The sequence below is a fragment of the Grampus griseus genome (genome assembly GCF_964374135.1).
Source record: "Grampus griseus genome assembly, chromosome: 4".
Lineage (NCBI taxonomy): Eukaryota > Metazoa > Chordata > Mammalia > Artiodactyla > Delphinidae > Grampus > Grampus griseus.
Genome location: NC_138997.1, coordinates 103,832,121 through 103,849,469, shown reverse-complemented (window position 1 = coordinate 103,849,469; position 17,349 = coordinate 103,832,121).

The window sequence follows — 17,349 nt, the reverse complement described above, 5'->3', positions numbered from 1 at the left end:
ACTTTAAGTGATTATAGTTGAAAACTTCCCTAATATGGAAAAGGAAATAATCAACTCCAGGAAGTGCAGAGAGTCCCATACAGGATAAATCCAAGGAGAAACACGTCAAGACACATATTAATCAAACTATCAAAAATTAAACACAAAGAAAAAACATTAAAAGCAGCAAGGGAAAAACAACAAAAAAATACAAAGGAACCCCCATAAGGTTAACAGCTGATCTTTCAGCAGAAACTCTGCAAGCCAGAAGGGAGTGGCTAGGCATATTTAAAGTGATGAAATGGAGAAACCTATGAACGGAAATTACCCTACTCAGTAAGGATCTCATTTAGCTTGGACAGAGAAATTAAAACCTTTACAGACAAGCAAAAGTTAAGAGAATGCAGCACCACAAAACCAGCTTTACAACAAATGCTAAAGGAACTTCTTTAGGCAAGAAACACAAGAGAAGGAAAACACCTACAATAACAAACCAAAAACAACTAAGAAAATGGTAATAGGAACTTACCTATTAATAACTACCTTAAATGAAAATGGATTAAATGCTCCAACCAAAAGACATAGACTGGCTGAATGGATACAAAAATAAGACTCATATATATGCTGTCTAAAAGAAACCCACTTCAGACCTAGGGACACATACAGACTGAAAGTGAGGGGATGGAATAAGATATTCCATGCAAATGGAAATCAAAAGAAAGCTGGAGTAGCAATTCTCATATCAGACAAAATAGACTTTAAAATAAAGTCTATTACAAGAAACAAAGAAGAACACTACATAATGATCAAGGGATCAATCCAACAAGAAGATATAACAATTGTAAATATTTATGCATCCAACATAGGAGTACCTCAATACATAGGCAAATGCTAACAGCCATAAAAGGGGAAATTGACAGTAACACAAGCAAAATAGGGGACTTTAACACACCACTTTCACCAATGCACAGATCATCCAAAATGAAAATAATTAAGGAAACTCAAGCTTTAAATATTACCTTAAACAAGATGGACTTAATTGATATTTATAAGACATGCCATCCAAAAACAACAGGATACACTTTCTTCTCAAGTGCTCATGGAACATTCTCCAGGATACATCACATCTTGGGCCACAAATCAAGCCTTGGTAAATTTAAGAAAATTGAAATTGTATCAAGTATCTTTTCCGACCACAATGCTATGAGACTAAATATCAATTACAGGAAAAAATCTGTAAAAAATACAAACTCATGGACGCTAAACAATACACTAATAAATAGTCAAGAGGTCACTGAATAAATCAAAGAGTAAATAAAAAAATTACCTAGAAACAAATGACAATGAAAACACGATGATCAAAAACCTATGGGATACAACAAAAGCAGTTCTAAGAGGGACATTTATAGCAATAAAATCCTATCTCAAGAAATAAGAAACATCTCAAATAAACAACCTAACATTACACCTTAAGAAATTAGAGAAAGAAGAAAAAAAATCCCCAAAGTTAGCAGAAGAAATGAAATCATAAAGATTAGATCAGAAATAAATGAAAAAGAAATGAAGGAAACAAGAGTAAACAACAATAAAAGTAAAAGCTTGTTCTTTGAAAAGATAAACAAAATTGATAAACCATTAGCCAGACGCATCAAGAATAAAAGGGAGAAGACTCAAATCAACAGAAATAGAAATGAAAAAGTAGAAGTAACAACTGATACTGAAGAAATACAAAGGATCATGAGAGATTATTACAAGCAACTATATGCCAATAAAATGGACAATCTGGGAGAAATGGACAAATTCTTAGAAAAGCACAACCTTCTGAGACTGAACCAGGAAGAAATAGAAAATACAAACAGACCCTCACAAGCACTGAATTTGAGACTGTGATTAAAAATCTTCCAACAAACCTAAGCCCAGGACCAAATGGCTACACAGGTGAATTCTATCAAACATTTAGAGAAGAGCTAAAGCCTATCCTTCTCAAACTCTTCCAACATATAGCAGAGGGAGGAGCATTCCCAAACTCATTCTGCAAGGCCACAATTACCCTGATACCAGAACAAGAAAAAGATGTCACAAAGAAAGAAAACTACAGGCCAATATCACTGATGAACTTAGATGGAAAAATCCTCAACAAAACTCTAGCAAAGAGAATCCAACAGCATATTAAAAGGATCACACACCATGATCAAGTGGGGTTTACCCCAGGAATGCAATGATTCTTCAATATACACAAATCAATCAGTGTGATAAGCCATATTAACAAATTGACAGAGAAAAACCATACAATCATCTCAATAGATGCAGAAAAAACTTTTGACAAAATTCAACACATATTTATGATAAAGACTCTTCAGAAGGTAGGTATAGAGGGAACTTACCTCAACATAATACAGGCCATATATGACATACCCACAGCCAACATCGTTCTCAATGGTGAAAAACTGAAATAATTTCCTCTAAGACCAGGAAAGAGACAGGGTTGTCCACTCTCATCACTATTTTTCAACATAGTTTTGGAAGTTTTAAGCACAGAAATCAGAGAAGAAAAAGAAATAAAATGAATCCAAATTGGAAAAGAAGTTAAGATATCACTGTCGGCAGATGACATGGTTCTATACACAGTCCTAAAGATGCTACCAGAAAACTGCTATAGCTAACCAATGAAGTTGGTAAAGTGGCAGGATACAAAATTAATGCACAAAAATCTCTTGCATTCCTATGCACTAATGATGAGAAATCTGTAAGAGAAATTAAGGAAACACTCCCATTTACCATTGCAAGAAAAAGAATAAAATACCTGAGAATAAACCTACTTAGGAGACAAAAGACCTGTATGCAGAAAACTGTAAGACACTGATGAAAGAATTTAAAGATGATACAAACAGATGGAGAGATATACCATGTTGTTGAATTAAAAGAATGAACGTTGTGAAAATGACTGTACAACCCAAAGCAATCAACAGATATAATGGAATCCCTATCAAGCAACCAATGGCATTTTTCACAGAACCAGAACAAAAAACTTCACAATTTGTATGTAAACACAAAAGACCTTGAAGAGCCAAATTAATCTTGTGAAAGAAAAATGGAGCTGGAGGAATAAGGCTCCTAGACTTCACACTATACTACAAAGCTACAGTAATCAAGACTGTGTGGTACTGGCACAGAAAAAGATATATAGATAAATGGAACAGGATAGAAAGCCCAGAGATAAACTAATGCACATATGGTCACCTTATTTTTGATAAAGGTGGCAAGAATATACAATGGAGAAAATACAGCCTCTTCAATAAGTGGTGCTGGGAAACCTGGAGAGCTACATGTAAAAGAATGAATTTAGAACACTTCCTAACCCCATACACAAAAATAAATTCAAAATGGATTAAAGACCTAAATGTAAGTCCAGACACTATAAAACTCTTAGAGGAAAGCATAGGAAGAACACTCTACGACATAAATCACAGCAAGATTCTTTTTGACCCACCTCCTAGAAAAACGGAAATAAAAACAAGGATAAACAAATGAGATCTAATTAAACTTAAAAGCTTTCACACAGCCACGGAAAACATAAACAAGACAACAAGAAAATCCTCAGAATGGGAGAAATTATTTGCAAATGCAGCAATGGACAAAAGATTAATCTCCAAAATTTACAAGCAGCTCATGCAGCTCAATATCAAGAAAAGAAAAACCCAATCCAAAAATGGGCAGAAGACCTAAATAGACATTTCTCCAAAGAAGATATACAGATTGCCAACAAACACATGAAAGCATGCTCAACATCACTAATCATTAGAGAAATGCAAATCAAAACTTCAATGAGGTATCACCTCACAACTGTCAGAATGGCCATCATCAAACCATCTACAGAAAATAAATGCTGGAGAGACTGTGGAGAAAAGGGAACCCTCTTGCACTGTTGGTGGGAATGTAAATTGATACAGCCACTATGGAGAACAGTATGGAAGTTCCCTAAAAAACTAAAAGTAGAACTACTATTTGACCTAGCAAGCGCACTACTGGACATATACCTTGAGAAAACCCTAATTCAAAAAGTCATGTACCACAATGTTCATTGCAGCTCTATTTACAGTAACCAGGACATGATAGCATCCTAAGTGTCCATCAACAGATGAATGTATAAAGAAGATGTGGTATATATGTGCAATGGAATATTACTCAGCCATAAAAAGAAATGAAATTGAGTTATTTGTAGTGAGGTGGATAGACCTAGAGTCTGTCATACAGAGTGAAGTAAGTCAGAAAGAGAAAATGCTAACACCTACATATGGAATCTAAAAAAATAAAATAAAAATTGTTCTGATGAACTTAAGGGCCAGACAGGAATAAAGATGCAAATGTAGAGAATGGACTTGACACGGTGTTGGGGAACGATAAGTTGGGATGAAGTGAGAGAGTGGCATGGACATATATACACTACCAAATGTAAAATTGATGGCTAGTTGGAAGGAGCTGCATAGCACAGGGAGGTCAGCTTCGTGCTTTGTGATCAGCTAGAGGGGTGGGATAGGGAGGGTGGGAGGGAGATGCAAGGGGGAGGAGATTTGGGGATATATGTGTATGTATAGCTGATTCACTTTGTTATGAAGCAGAAACTAACACACCATTGTAAAGCAATTATACTCCGATAAAGATGTTAATAAATAAATAATAACCAGTTGTAATAGAGAACTTATTTACATAAGGGAACAGGTCAGCAGCAGAGAGGGATTAGACTTGGGGAGAAGAATGCAGAACAAGGGGCTATACTTTCACTTTGTTCTTTTAAAAGTGATGAATATATTGCTTTCCATGTGCATGTCCACAGACTATTGAACTTGTGTGTGTGCACTCACACCGGTGCATGCTACACACACTACAGGTACCTTGTGTTCTTGATCTCATTTGTTCCTCACCACCTCTCACTGAGCTCTGCTCAAGTCAGAAAATCTCTGTTTTACAGATAAGGAACCAAGATTAACCCAAGTTGACTCAGTTAGTAAGTGATACAAGCCAGTACCTGAAGCTGTGTTTTCCCACCCTATTCCATGTGCTACCAGAGAGCCATTTCCCCCCAGATCATCTTAGATTACTGCTCCATGGGACACTTTGGACAGACATTACTGCAATACATAGACTCTGCCTGATCAGGAGCTGAAGTGAGCAAGCTGAGGGCTCTGTGGCTGATAAAGCTTTTCTTCCTCTGTCTTTCTATTTAACAAGGCAGTTCAGTGCCTTAACTCAAGTGTGAGTAATGGTAGAATTCAGGCACCACAACAAGGCCAACAGGAGAGGCAATTTTGGAAAGGAATATAGTGAAAGGGCTCTGGGTGCAAGAGACTGATTACTGAGAGCTTAGAAAGTAATCTTATTATTGGATTGGCCAAAAAGTTATTCCAGAATTTTACGTAAGATGTTACAACAGCCATGAGGCAGGGATGATTCCTGGCAAAGTCAGGAAGGCCAACTTGATGCGGGCTCTTAAAGTATCTCAAATTTGACTGTCCAAGGGCCTGACACTTCCAAGGACCAGAGCCAGGACTGGCTGGTCAAGTGGCTTGAGCTGTGAGAGCAGAAGGTAGTGGGGGCAGGGAGCCTCTGGCCCTTGTATTCCCTAACCTCCTGCAGCCCTAGTCCCTCTGCTCACCTTCCTCGCTGTTCCTCCAATGTATCCTTCCATGTGGCATAAAATCTCACTCCGTTTTACAGTCCTTCAGTACCTGTGGCTGAGAAAACACAGTCAGAGTTAAGAAACATGGGGTTGCCAATACATTCTGGAAGAAGCAAAGCCCCGGGTGTGCTACCATCCCTAAGCAATACCTTTCTGAGAATGCACAGGCCATCGATCACTAAACAGTGAAAGAGGATCAGATTCATAATCATGATAAGCCCTCATACTTACAAAGCATGCTTGAGTTCCTACTGGTTTCTATATTCACTATTAATAGTATCTTTAAGACATGTGGTAAGCAGACCAAGTGTTATTCTAGCCATTATATAAATGAAGAAACTGAGGTTGGAGAAATTAAATGAAATGCATTTTTTTATCAATATTACTTTACTTTTACGATATGTCATGGCTTGAACTGTATCCTCGAAAAAAGATGTATTGAAGACCTAATCACCAATATTCCGAAAGGTGACATTATTGGGAAATAGGGTAATTATAGATGTAATCAGTTAAAGTAAGATGAGGCCATACTAAAGTAGGATAGGTTTCTAATCCAAGATGATTGGAGTCCTCATGAAAAGAATTCCATCAAGAAACAGGGACACACAGGGAGAATATGGCCACGTGAAGACAGAGGCAGAGATTGGCATGATGCTGCCACAGCCAATGAATACCTGGGGCCACTAGAAGCTGGAAGAGACAAGGTATGATCTTATGCTAGAGGCTTCACAGGGTGCATAGTCCTGCCAACATCTCGATTTCAGACTTCTGGCCTCCAGAACTCAGGAGAAAGCCAGAAGAGAGATGGCCATGGATACCAAGAGGAGGCATTCTCAACCTTGCTAAGTAACAGCATATCTTTAGTCAGTGAAGGTATAAAACTGAAAATCTGACCTTTGCGCTCACTGAGTGGTTAGGAGTTTGATGATGACCTTTGCAAGGGGAGTTTTCGCAGTGAGAAAACAGCTTGCCTCGTTGGAAGCAGTAGAGACACTCAATAAATGTTGACTCCTTTTTCAAGAAGTCTGCCTGTGAAGAGAGAGAGACAGAGCGGTCAGAAGCAAGATAGAGAGAAAAGGTGAGAAGCACCTAAAAAATAGGTGGAATTTGAATGTATATTCTAAGAGTGTAGAATCAGTGAGAAGAGATGGAAAGAGATTCAGGAGAAGAGAGCACAGCACCTTCCAGGAAAATAAGAGACAGAGGGTAGTTTCCAGAAGAAAGGCAGTGTCAGGACAGACTTTGTGAGAATGTGACCTGTACAGTTCAGAAGAGTCCTGTGCTTTGTTTAAAGTGCTGAGGTTGCTGTCTTTAAATTCTTAATAATTTTATCTTTGATTTTCTGTTTTGCAAGTGGAGCATATGCTGGAGGCAAACAAGCTGTTCCACATCCCTGGGATGGATTCTCAGCTGCCTGCTGGGGTCCCGAGTGCTTCTTGGCATCCCCCTGCCCATCCCACAAGGCAGGGTTGAGGTTGTGTTGGCAAGGGAAAGCCCTGTCTTCTGTCACTCTCTTGTCCCAGTGGGGGCCTACCCCACAGCCTTATTGGGCAGGGCAAAGTAGTGGCCAGCTCTGACCCAGGCTGGCAGCACGAGAGGTTTCTCAGTGGACAGTGCCGTGAAGGACTCTCTCCCACTTCCAACCCAGGTTCTGGGTGTGTTGCATTGTAGAGGTTACAATCATGAAGGTGTCACCAGTCCATTATGGATTGAGGCAGTGGGTCAGAGGAGAGAGACAGACTTATCTCCCTGGGATTTTCATTTTGCCCTGAGCCCAGCAAACTCTGTTGCCAGTCCTGAGTGAAGGATTTAGCCTTGGTCAGGAGGCAAAACATTTTTATTCTATGATGGGAAGGACAAAGGGATTGGTGCAATAATTTGCAAGATAAGAAATGCACACCTGTCAGCCTCTAGCTTGTCTCACAGGTATAGCAGGTATGAAACCAGGACAAAGGCTGAAGTGGGGGGTTAGGTGGGAGTAGGGCCCCAAAATTTAGTGGGGTCTCTATTGAAATATAGTTGATATACATTATTATATGTTACAGGTATACAATATAGTAATTCACAAGTTTTGAAAATTATATTCCATTCACAGATATTTTAAAATATTTGCTATATTCACCATGTTGTTCAATATATTCCCGTAGCTTATTTTATACCTAATAGTTTGTACCTCTTAATCTCCTACCCTTATGCTGTCCCTATCCCTTCCCTCTCCCCACTGGTAACTACTAGTTTGCTCTCTATATCTCTGAGTCTGCTTCTTTTTGTTATATTCACTAGTTTGTCATATTTTATAGATTCCACATATAAGTGATATCACACAATATTTGTCTTTCTCTGTCTAACTTATTTCACTTAGCATAACGCCCTCCAAGCCCATCCATGTTGCTGCAAATGGCAAAATCTCATTCTTTTTTGTGGCTGAGTAGTATTTCATTGTATGTATATACCATATCTTCTTTATCAATTCATCTGTTGATGGACACTTAGGTTGTTTCCATGACTTGACAATTGTAAATAATGTTGCTATGAACATTGGTGTGCATGTATCTTTTCGAATTAGTGTTTTGGGTTTTTTTTGGATATACACCCAGGAGTGGAATTACTGAGTCATATAGTAGTTCTATTTTTAGTTTGTTTGAGAAACCTCTATACTGTTTTCCACAGTGGTTGCACCAATTTACACTCGTACAGTGTATGAGGGTTCCCTTTTCTCCACATCCTCTCCAATATTCGTTATTTGTGTTCTTTTTGATGATAGAAACTCTAACAGGCGTGAGATGATATCTCGTGGTTTTGATTTGCATTTTGGGTGGGATCTTGAGGTAAGAGGTCAGAGCAGTGCAGATGAAGCTGCTACATCTAGCTCAGTTGTGACTCATAGTATAAATACTTGAATGAATGCATGGAAAGTCTACTTCTGGAAAACAACATCTCTTAAGTTTTTTCTTTGCCACACTACTCAAGGGTAGCTTTCCAGCCAATGTCACATTCTCAACAATGCCAGAAACTTACTTTCAGTGTTTATTTTTATTTTTTTAATTTAATTTAATTTCTTTATACAGTAGGTTCTTATTAGTTATCTATTTTATACATATTAGTGTACATATGTCAATCCCAATCTCCCAGTTCATACCACCACCACCACCACCACCCACCCCGGCTATCCCCCCTTGGTGTCCATATGTTTGTTCTCTACCTCTGTGCCTCTGTTTCTGCCTTGCAAACTGGTTCATCTGTACCACTTTTCTAGATTCCACATATATGCGTTAATATACGTCATTTGTTTTTTCTCTTTCTGACTTACGTCACCCTGTATGACAGTCTCTAACTCCATCCACGTCTTTACAAATGGCCCAATTTCATTCCTTTTTATGGCTGAGTAATATTCCATTATATATATGTACCACATCTTCTTTATCCATTTGTCTGTTGATGGGTACTTAGGTTGCTTCCATGACCTGGCTATTATAAATAGTGTTGCAGTGAACATTGGGGTGCATGTGTCTTTTTGAATTATCATTTTCTCTGGGTATATGCCAGGTAGTGGGATTGCTGGGTCGTATAGTAGTTCTACTTTTAGTTTTTTAAGGAACCTCCATACTGTTCTCCATAGCAGCTGCATCAATTTACATTCCAACCAACAGTGCAAGAGGGTTCCCTATTCTTCACACCCTCTCCAGCATTTGTTGTTTGTAGATTTTCTGATGATGCCCATTCTAACCAGTGTGAGGTGATACTTCATTGTAGTTTTGATTTGCATTTCTCTAATAATTAGTGATGTTAAGCAGCTTTTCATGTGCCTCTTGGCCATGTGTATTTCTTCTTTGGAGAATTGTCTATTTAGGTCTTCTGCCCATTTTTTGATTGGGTTGTTTTTTTTTAATATTGAGCTGCCTGAGCTGTTTATATATTTTGGAGGTTAATCCTTTGTCCATTGATTCATTTGCAAATATTTTCTCCCATTCTGAGGGCTGTTTTTTCATCTTGTTTACAGTTTCCTTTGCTGTGCAAAAGCTTTTAAGTTTCATTAGGTCCCATTTGTTTATTTTTGTTTTTATTTCCATTACTTTAGAAGGTGGGTCAATAAAGATCTTGCTGTGATTTATGTCAAAGAGTGTTCTTCCTATATTTACCTCTAAGAGTTTTATAGTGTCTAGCTTTACATTTAGGTCTTTAATCAATTTTGAGTTTATTTTTGTGTATGGTGTCAGAAGTGTTCTAATTTCATTCTTTTACATATAGCTGTCCAGTTTTCCCTGCACAACTTATTGAAGACACTGTCATTTCTCCATTGTATATCCTTGCCTCCTTTGTCATAGATTAGTTGACCATAAGTGCATGGGTTTACCTTTGAACTTTCTATCCTGTTCCATTGATCTGTATTTCTGTCTTTGTGCCAATACCATATTGTCTTGATTACTGTAGCTTTGTAGTGTAGTCTGAAATCAGGGAGTCTTATTCCTCCAGCTCTGTTTTTTCTCTCAAGATTGCTTTGGCTATTCTGGGTCTTTTGTATGTCCATACATATTTTAAGATTTTTCTGTTCTAGTTCTGTGAAATATGCCATTGGATTACATTGAATCTGTAGATTGCTTTGGGTAGAATAGTCGTTTTCACAATATTCGTTCTTCCAATCAAAGAACATGGTATTTCCCTCCATCATTTTTTGTCATTTTTGTTTTCTTTCATCAGTGTCTTATAGTTTTCTGCATACAGGTCTTTTGTTTCCCTAGGTAGGTTTATTCCTAGGTATTTTATTCTTTTTGTTGCAGTGATGAATGGGATTGTTTCCTTGATTTCTCCTGATCTTTCATTTTTAGTGTATAGAATTCAAGAGACATCTGTGCATTAATTTTGTATCCTGCAACTCTACCAAATTCATTGATTAGCTCTAGTACTCTTCTGGTGACATACTTAGATTATCTAAAGATATCTAACTTTAGATATCTAATTATATAAATATCTATTATTAGATATCTAATTATCTGAAGATAATTATCATTATCTATGTGTAGTATCATGTCATCTGCAAACAGTGACAATTTTACTACTTCTTTTCCATTTTGTATTCCTTTTATTTCTTTTTCTTCTCTGATAGCCTTGGCTAGGAGTTCCAAAACTATGTTGAATAATGGCAGTGAGAGTGGATATCCTTGCCTTGTTCCTGATCTTAGAGGAAATACTTTCAGTTTTTCACCATTGAGAATGATGTTTGACATGGGTTTGTCATATATGGCCTTTATTATGTTGAGGTATGTTCCCTCTGTGCCCACTTTCTGTAGAGTTTTTATCATAAATCGGTGCTGAATTTTGTTGAAAGCTTTTTCTGCATCTATTGAGATGATCATATGGTTTTTATACTTCAATTTGTTAATATGATGTATCACATTGACTGATTTGCGTATATTGAAGAATCCTTGAATCCCTGGGATAAATCCCACTTGATCATGCTGTATGATCCTTTTAATGTGTTTTTGGATTCTGTTTGCTAGTATTTTACTGAGGATTTTTGCATCTATATTCATCAGTGATATTGGTCTGTAATTTTCTTTTTTTTGGAGTATCTTTTTCTAGTTTTGCTATGAGGATGATATTGGCTTCATAGAATGAGTTTGAGAGTGTTCCTCCCTCTGCAATTTTTTTGGAAGTTTGAGGATAGGTGTTAGCTCTTCTCTAAATGTTCGATAGAATTCACCTGTGAAGCTATATGGTCCTGGAGTTTTGTTTGTTGGAAGATTTTTAATCACAGTTTCAATTTTATTACTTGTGATTGGTCTATTCATATTTTCTATTTCTTCCTGGTTCAGTCTTGGAAGATTATACCTTTCTAAGAATTTGTCCATTCCTTTCACGTTGGCCATTTTATTGGCATAGAGTTGCTTGTAGTAGTCTCTCAGGATGCTTTGTATTCCTGTGGTGTCCATTGTAACCTCTTCATTCAAATTTCTAATTTAATGACTTCAGTCCTCTCCCTCTTTTTCTGATGGGTCTGGCTAATGTTTTATCAATTTTGTTTATCTTCTCAAAAAAAAACAAATTTTGGTTTTATTGATCTTTGCTATGGTTTTCTTTGTTTCTATTTCATTTATTTCTGCTCTGATCTTTATGATATCTTTCCTTCTACTAACTTTGGGCTTTGTTTGTTCTTCTTTCTCTATTTCCTTTAGGTGTAAGTTTAGATTGTTTATTTGAGATTTTTCTTGTTTCTTGAAGTAGGATTATATTGCTATAAACTTCCCTTTTAGAAGTGCTTTTGCTGCATTCCATAGGTTTTGGATCGTCGTGTTTTTGTTGTCATTTGTCTCTAGGTATTTTTTGATTTCCTGTTTGATTTCTTCAATGATCTCTTGGTTATTTAGTAACATATTTTTAGCCTCCATGTGTTTGGTTTTTTTTTACTTTTTTTCCCTGTGATTGATTTCTAATCTCATAGCGTTGTGATCAGAAAAGATGCGTGATGTGATTTCAATTTTCTCATATTTACCGAGGCTTGATTTGTGACCCAAGATGTGATCTATCCTGGAGAATGTCCCATGTGCACTTGAGAACAAAGTGTAATCTGCTGTTTTTGGATGGAATATCCTATAAATATCAATTAAATCTATCTGGTCTATTGTGTCATTTAAAGCTTGTGTTTCCTTATTAATTTTCTGTCTGGATGATCTGTCCATTGGTGTAAGTGAGGTGTTAAAGTCCCCTACTATTTTTGTGTGACTGTTGATTTCTTCTTTTATAGCTGTTAGCATTTGCCTTATGTATTGAGGTGCTCCTATGTTGGGTGCATATATATTTATGTGTTATATGTTCTTCTTGGATTGATCCCTTAATCATTATGTAGTATCCTTCCTTGTCTCTAGTAACATTCTTTAGTTTAAAGTCTATTTTATCTGATATGAGTATTGCTACTCTAGCTTTCTTTTGATTTCCATTTGCATGGAATATCTTTTTCCATCCCCTCACTTTCAGTCTGTATGTGTCCCTAGGTCTGAAGTGGGTCTCTTGTAGACAGCATATATATGGGTTTTGTTTTTGTATCCATTCAGCAAGCCTGTGTCTTTTGGTTGGAGTATTTAATCCATTCACATTTAAGGTAATTATCGATATGTATGTTCCTAGTACCATTTTCTTAATTGTTTTGTGTTTGTTTTTGTTTTTTTAATTAATTAATTAATTTTTTAATTTTTGGCTGTGTTGGGTCTTCGTTTCTGTGCAAGGACTTTCTCTAGTTGTGGCAAATGGGGGTCACTCTTCATTGTGGTGCACAGGTCTCTCACTATCGTGGCCTCTCTTGTTGCGGAGCACAGGCTCCAGATGCGCAGGCTCAGTAGTTGTGGCTCATGGGCCTAGTTGCTCTGCGGCATGTGGGATCTTCCCAGACCAGGACTTGAATCTGTGACCCTTGCATTGGCAGGCATATTCTCAACCACTGTGCCACCAGATAAGCCCTGGCTTTGTTTTTGTAGGTCCTTTTCTTCTCTTATGTTTCCCACTTAGAGAATTTCCTTTAGCATTTTTTGTAGAGCTGGTTTGGTGGTGCTGAACTCTCTTAGCTTTTGCTTGTCTGTAAAGCTTTTGATTTCTCTGTCGTACCTGAATGAAATCCTTGCTGGGTAGAGTAATCTTGGTTGTAGTTTCTTCCCTTTCATCATTTTAAATATATCATGTCACTTTCTTCTGGCTTGTAGTGTTTCTGCTGAGAAATCAGCTGTTAACCTATGGGAGCTCCCTTGTATGTTATTTTTCATTTTTCCCTTGTTGCTTTCAATAATTTTTCTTTGTCTTTATTTTTTGTCAGTTTGATTACTATGTGTCTGTCGTTAATTTTTGTCAGTTTGATTACTATGTATCTCACCGTGTTTTTCCTTGTGTTTAGCCTGCCTAGGACTCTGCACTTCCTGGACTTGGGTGGCTATTTCCTTTCCCATGCTAGGGAAGTTTTCAACTATAATCTCTTCAAATATTTTCTCAGGTCTTTTCTCTCTCTCTTCTCCTTCTGGGACCCCTATAATGCAAATGTTTGTGTGTTTAGTATTGTCCCAGAGGTCTCCTAAGCTGTCTTCATTTCTTTTCATTATTTTTTCTTTATTCTGTTCCATGGCAGTGAATTCCACCATTCTGTATTCCAGGTCACTTATCCATTCTTCTGCCTCAGTTATTCTACTATTGATTCCTTCTAGTGTATTTTTCATTTCAGTTATTTTGTTGTTCATCTCTGTTTGTTTGTTCTTTAATTCTTCTAGGTCTTTGTTAAACATTTGTTGCATCTTCTCAATCTTTGTCTCCATTCTTTTTGCGAGATCCTGTATCATCTTCACTATCATTTTTCTGGATTCTTTTTCTGGAAGGTTGCCTATCTCCACTTCTTTTAGTCGGTTTTCTGGGGTTTTATCTTGTTCCTTCCTCTGGTACATAGTCCTCTGTCTTTTCATTTTGTCTGCCTTTCTGTGAGTGTGGTTTTTGTTCCACAGGCTACAGGATTGTAGCTCTTCTTGCTTCTGCTCACTCTCAGTGTTTAAAGGGATCAAAATCTTTTTTTTTCCTCTGAATGTTTCAAAGAATATTTGAAAATAAGGAATCTTAATATATGTTGGGTTTCCCTCACTCATATAGTCAATGTTCCATAAATACCCCGTGGGTTTGTTGACAGATTGATTGATCCTGGATTTCCATAGACTGAGCTCCCCCTTCATATCTCCCATGGCAAGCACCTGACCAACAGTCCCAGGAGGTGGAGAGTACAGGCTCTGCTCCTGCCTGCTTGGAGCAAGGAGGGGAAAGCTTATGTAGCTCAGATTCAGTGTTCTGCAGCCAAGTTCTCATAATACTCTGCCCCCCACTTTGCCCAGTGTACTCCTCTATGAGATCACTAAACTGCCTTCTGTTGGCCCTCCTTGAGTTATGATTCCCTCTGTGGTAATTTTCAGGAGTGGAGGACATTCATGGACACAGGGCAATTCTAACTTCAAATAAAGCATATCTTCCCTCAATTAGAAATGCAATGAAATAAATGGGAACATACATGTGAGGGGACTTAATGGCAGTGACTCAAATCTTAAAGTGCCAGCCCCCAGCTCGGGGGATAAGTCATGCTTCCTGAGCTCAGGAGCTGAAGAGACTCCACACCTTCCCTGTTAGCTGTCCCTCCATCTCAATTAAAGTCATCTATGTTCCCACGTTGATGGATCAAAGGGGCCACTCATTGGAGATGGCTAGGAGGGTGTGTGCAGGACAAATGACAAGCCAATTACAGGAAGCCTGGGCTTGAAATGGGAGCTGGACCCAGGCTCTGAAGCTGTACCTCCTGTTGCTGGCGCATGCCTTTTCCCTTCTCTGTCTTTCCCTTGCTCCCTTGTGCCAAATAATTAAGTATTTCCTAAGTCAGGCTTGGCTAGGGAGGCCCTGACATGAAGTCACGTTCAACAACCTTCCCAGGGCACTCCTGGTGTGAGAGTTGCTTCACAAAGGAACTTTTGATAATAAGTTAATCCTATTGACAGACAGCCAGGAAATTGGTCAGACCTACAACACTTCTTAGGCTCACTGCACTGGAAGCACTTGTTGTTTTCTCTTATAAACGGGGAACTCTCAAGAGACCAAAGAGACCTTGGAAGAAGTGCTGTGTTTTATTTAGAAAAATTGAAGCACAGAGAGGTCATATGACTTGTCAAAATCAAACAGCAAGCAGCTAACTGTCTGGGTTCAATTTCAGGTACATCTGATTCCAAAAGTGGGCTCTTTTTGTTAGACCTGAGTCTCAGAGCTGCCTCCTAAAAGATGCTTCAAGGATTCCAAAAAACAATAAAGTGTTTTCCACCCCAAAATAAAAGATTTGTCATTAAAAAAATATTTGTAATATATTTTTAAAATTTAATCACAAAGAGCATATCTCCCATATCTATTTTTTAAATTGAGATTCCTTACCAGATTTCTTTTCAAAGAAGTTTGAATGATATTACACTGAACGCTGACATCCAGTGTGCTTGACGAAAATGAAGTGAACCATTATTTTAGAATCACTAGATTGATTTAGAATTGACCAACAACCCAGCAAAATATAAGAAGTCCACGATTGGTCAAGGTACAAGAACTGAGAATGTGCCCCACCCGGAAGTGGAGGGGGTGGTTTGTCCCCTAGCTCCACCCACCCAGCTGTAAGGTCCCACAACCTTAAGTAGAACAGAGGCCCTTCCTCCAAGATCACACTCCTTCTTCAGAAGCAGTTCCCATCCAATCACTAGCCTGTACAAGACCACAGCAGCCTCAAGGGGGCAAATCTAGAGATATCCCAGCTCCAGAGCCCTTGTGGGACTAGCTCAGACCTTTGCTGCAATTGCACCTCAGCCCAATCTCTCCTTCTGCTCAATTTCCCCTCCTCCACTCTCTCACACTCCCTGGGAAACAACCTGCATGCAAACCATGGGGTTTCAGAGTATGTGTGTTTGAGATATTTTATAATTTAAATATGTAATTTTTAAGAATATTCATTTATTTCCAAGCTGGATCCCAGAATAGCATCAATAGCCATAAAATAGATATCTGATTTTTGGTCCTGTCATTGATACAATGTCCATCACCTCTGTCACTTGTCACCACGTTTTGTCATCCCAGTATTTTCTATATTGTGAAATGCGTGGAATCACAAGTTGGATATATGTAAGTATGCCTGTGAAAGAGATTGCTCTTTCCCTCCTATATCTGTCCTACCTTTTTCCTTTCTTCCTTAGAAATAGAAACCCTGGTAGTTACTGGATACAAGGCTGCCTGGAATAGATGTATTTTCCACCACTCCTCACAGCTAACTGTGGCGATGTGACCAACTTTTGATTGTTGGGATGTGTGTAGCTTCCTGGAAGTGTTTCCAGGATGAAGTAATAACCCCTTCTTTGTCCTTCCTCTTTCCTGTTGGTTGGAATGAGGAAATGGAGGCTGAAGCTAATGTTGCCATCTTGGACAATAAGACAGCATCCTAAGTCTTATGAAGTGACAAGACAGAGAATCCTGGTACCAGGTAATTATGGTGCTGGAGGCTGGACCAAATTATCTGTTTACCTAAACAAGAAACACTGGTCTATCTTCATAAAATCACCATGTTTAAGGAATATGAGGTCAGCTCTCACATGTAGATGAACCTAGTCATAAAAAAAGAATAATCACTAAAAATACCATAATTTCCAGATTGGGCCATGCTTAACTTATTTCTGACAGATGACACAGCTTTAATTTTAAAGCCTCCAAAGAGGTAAGAATACAAATACACCTAAGTAAGCCAATTACATAAAGTATACTTCCTTCATGGATACCAATGAATCAGAGTTGGAGGAGGTTATCATACAGTCACTTGAATGATGATTTGTTTGCATCTGAGTATATGGAATGTAGAAATGTAGAAATTAATAAAACTTCTTGTATTATTATCTTTATTAATTACTTATTTTTACTTTACAGATAAATTTTTCATACCAAATCATAAAATTCTTGAGAATATAGCAAGATAACAAGGTTTTATACATGATGAATGTTTAGGAGATACTTTGAGGTTACTTACAAAAGTTCTAGTTATATTGCAGAGTTAAATATCTAATAAGTAAACCTGGAAATTTTTTTTCATAAATGTCTATCTCAAAGAATGGAGCAATTTAGTCATGTGATTCATATCAAAAATTATTCATTTGGGTTAAGAGAAAGAC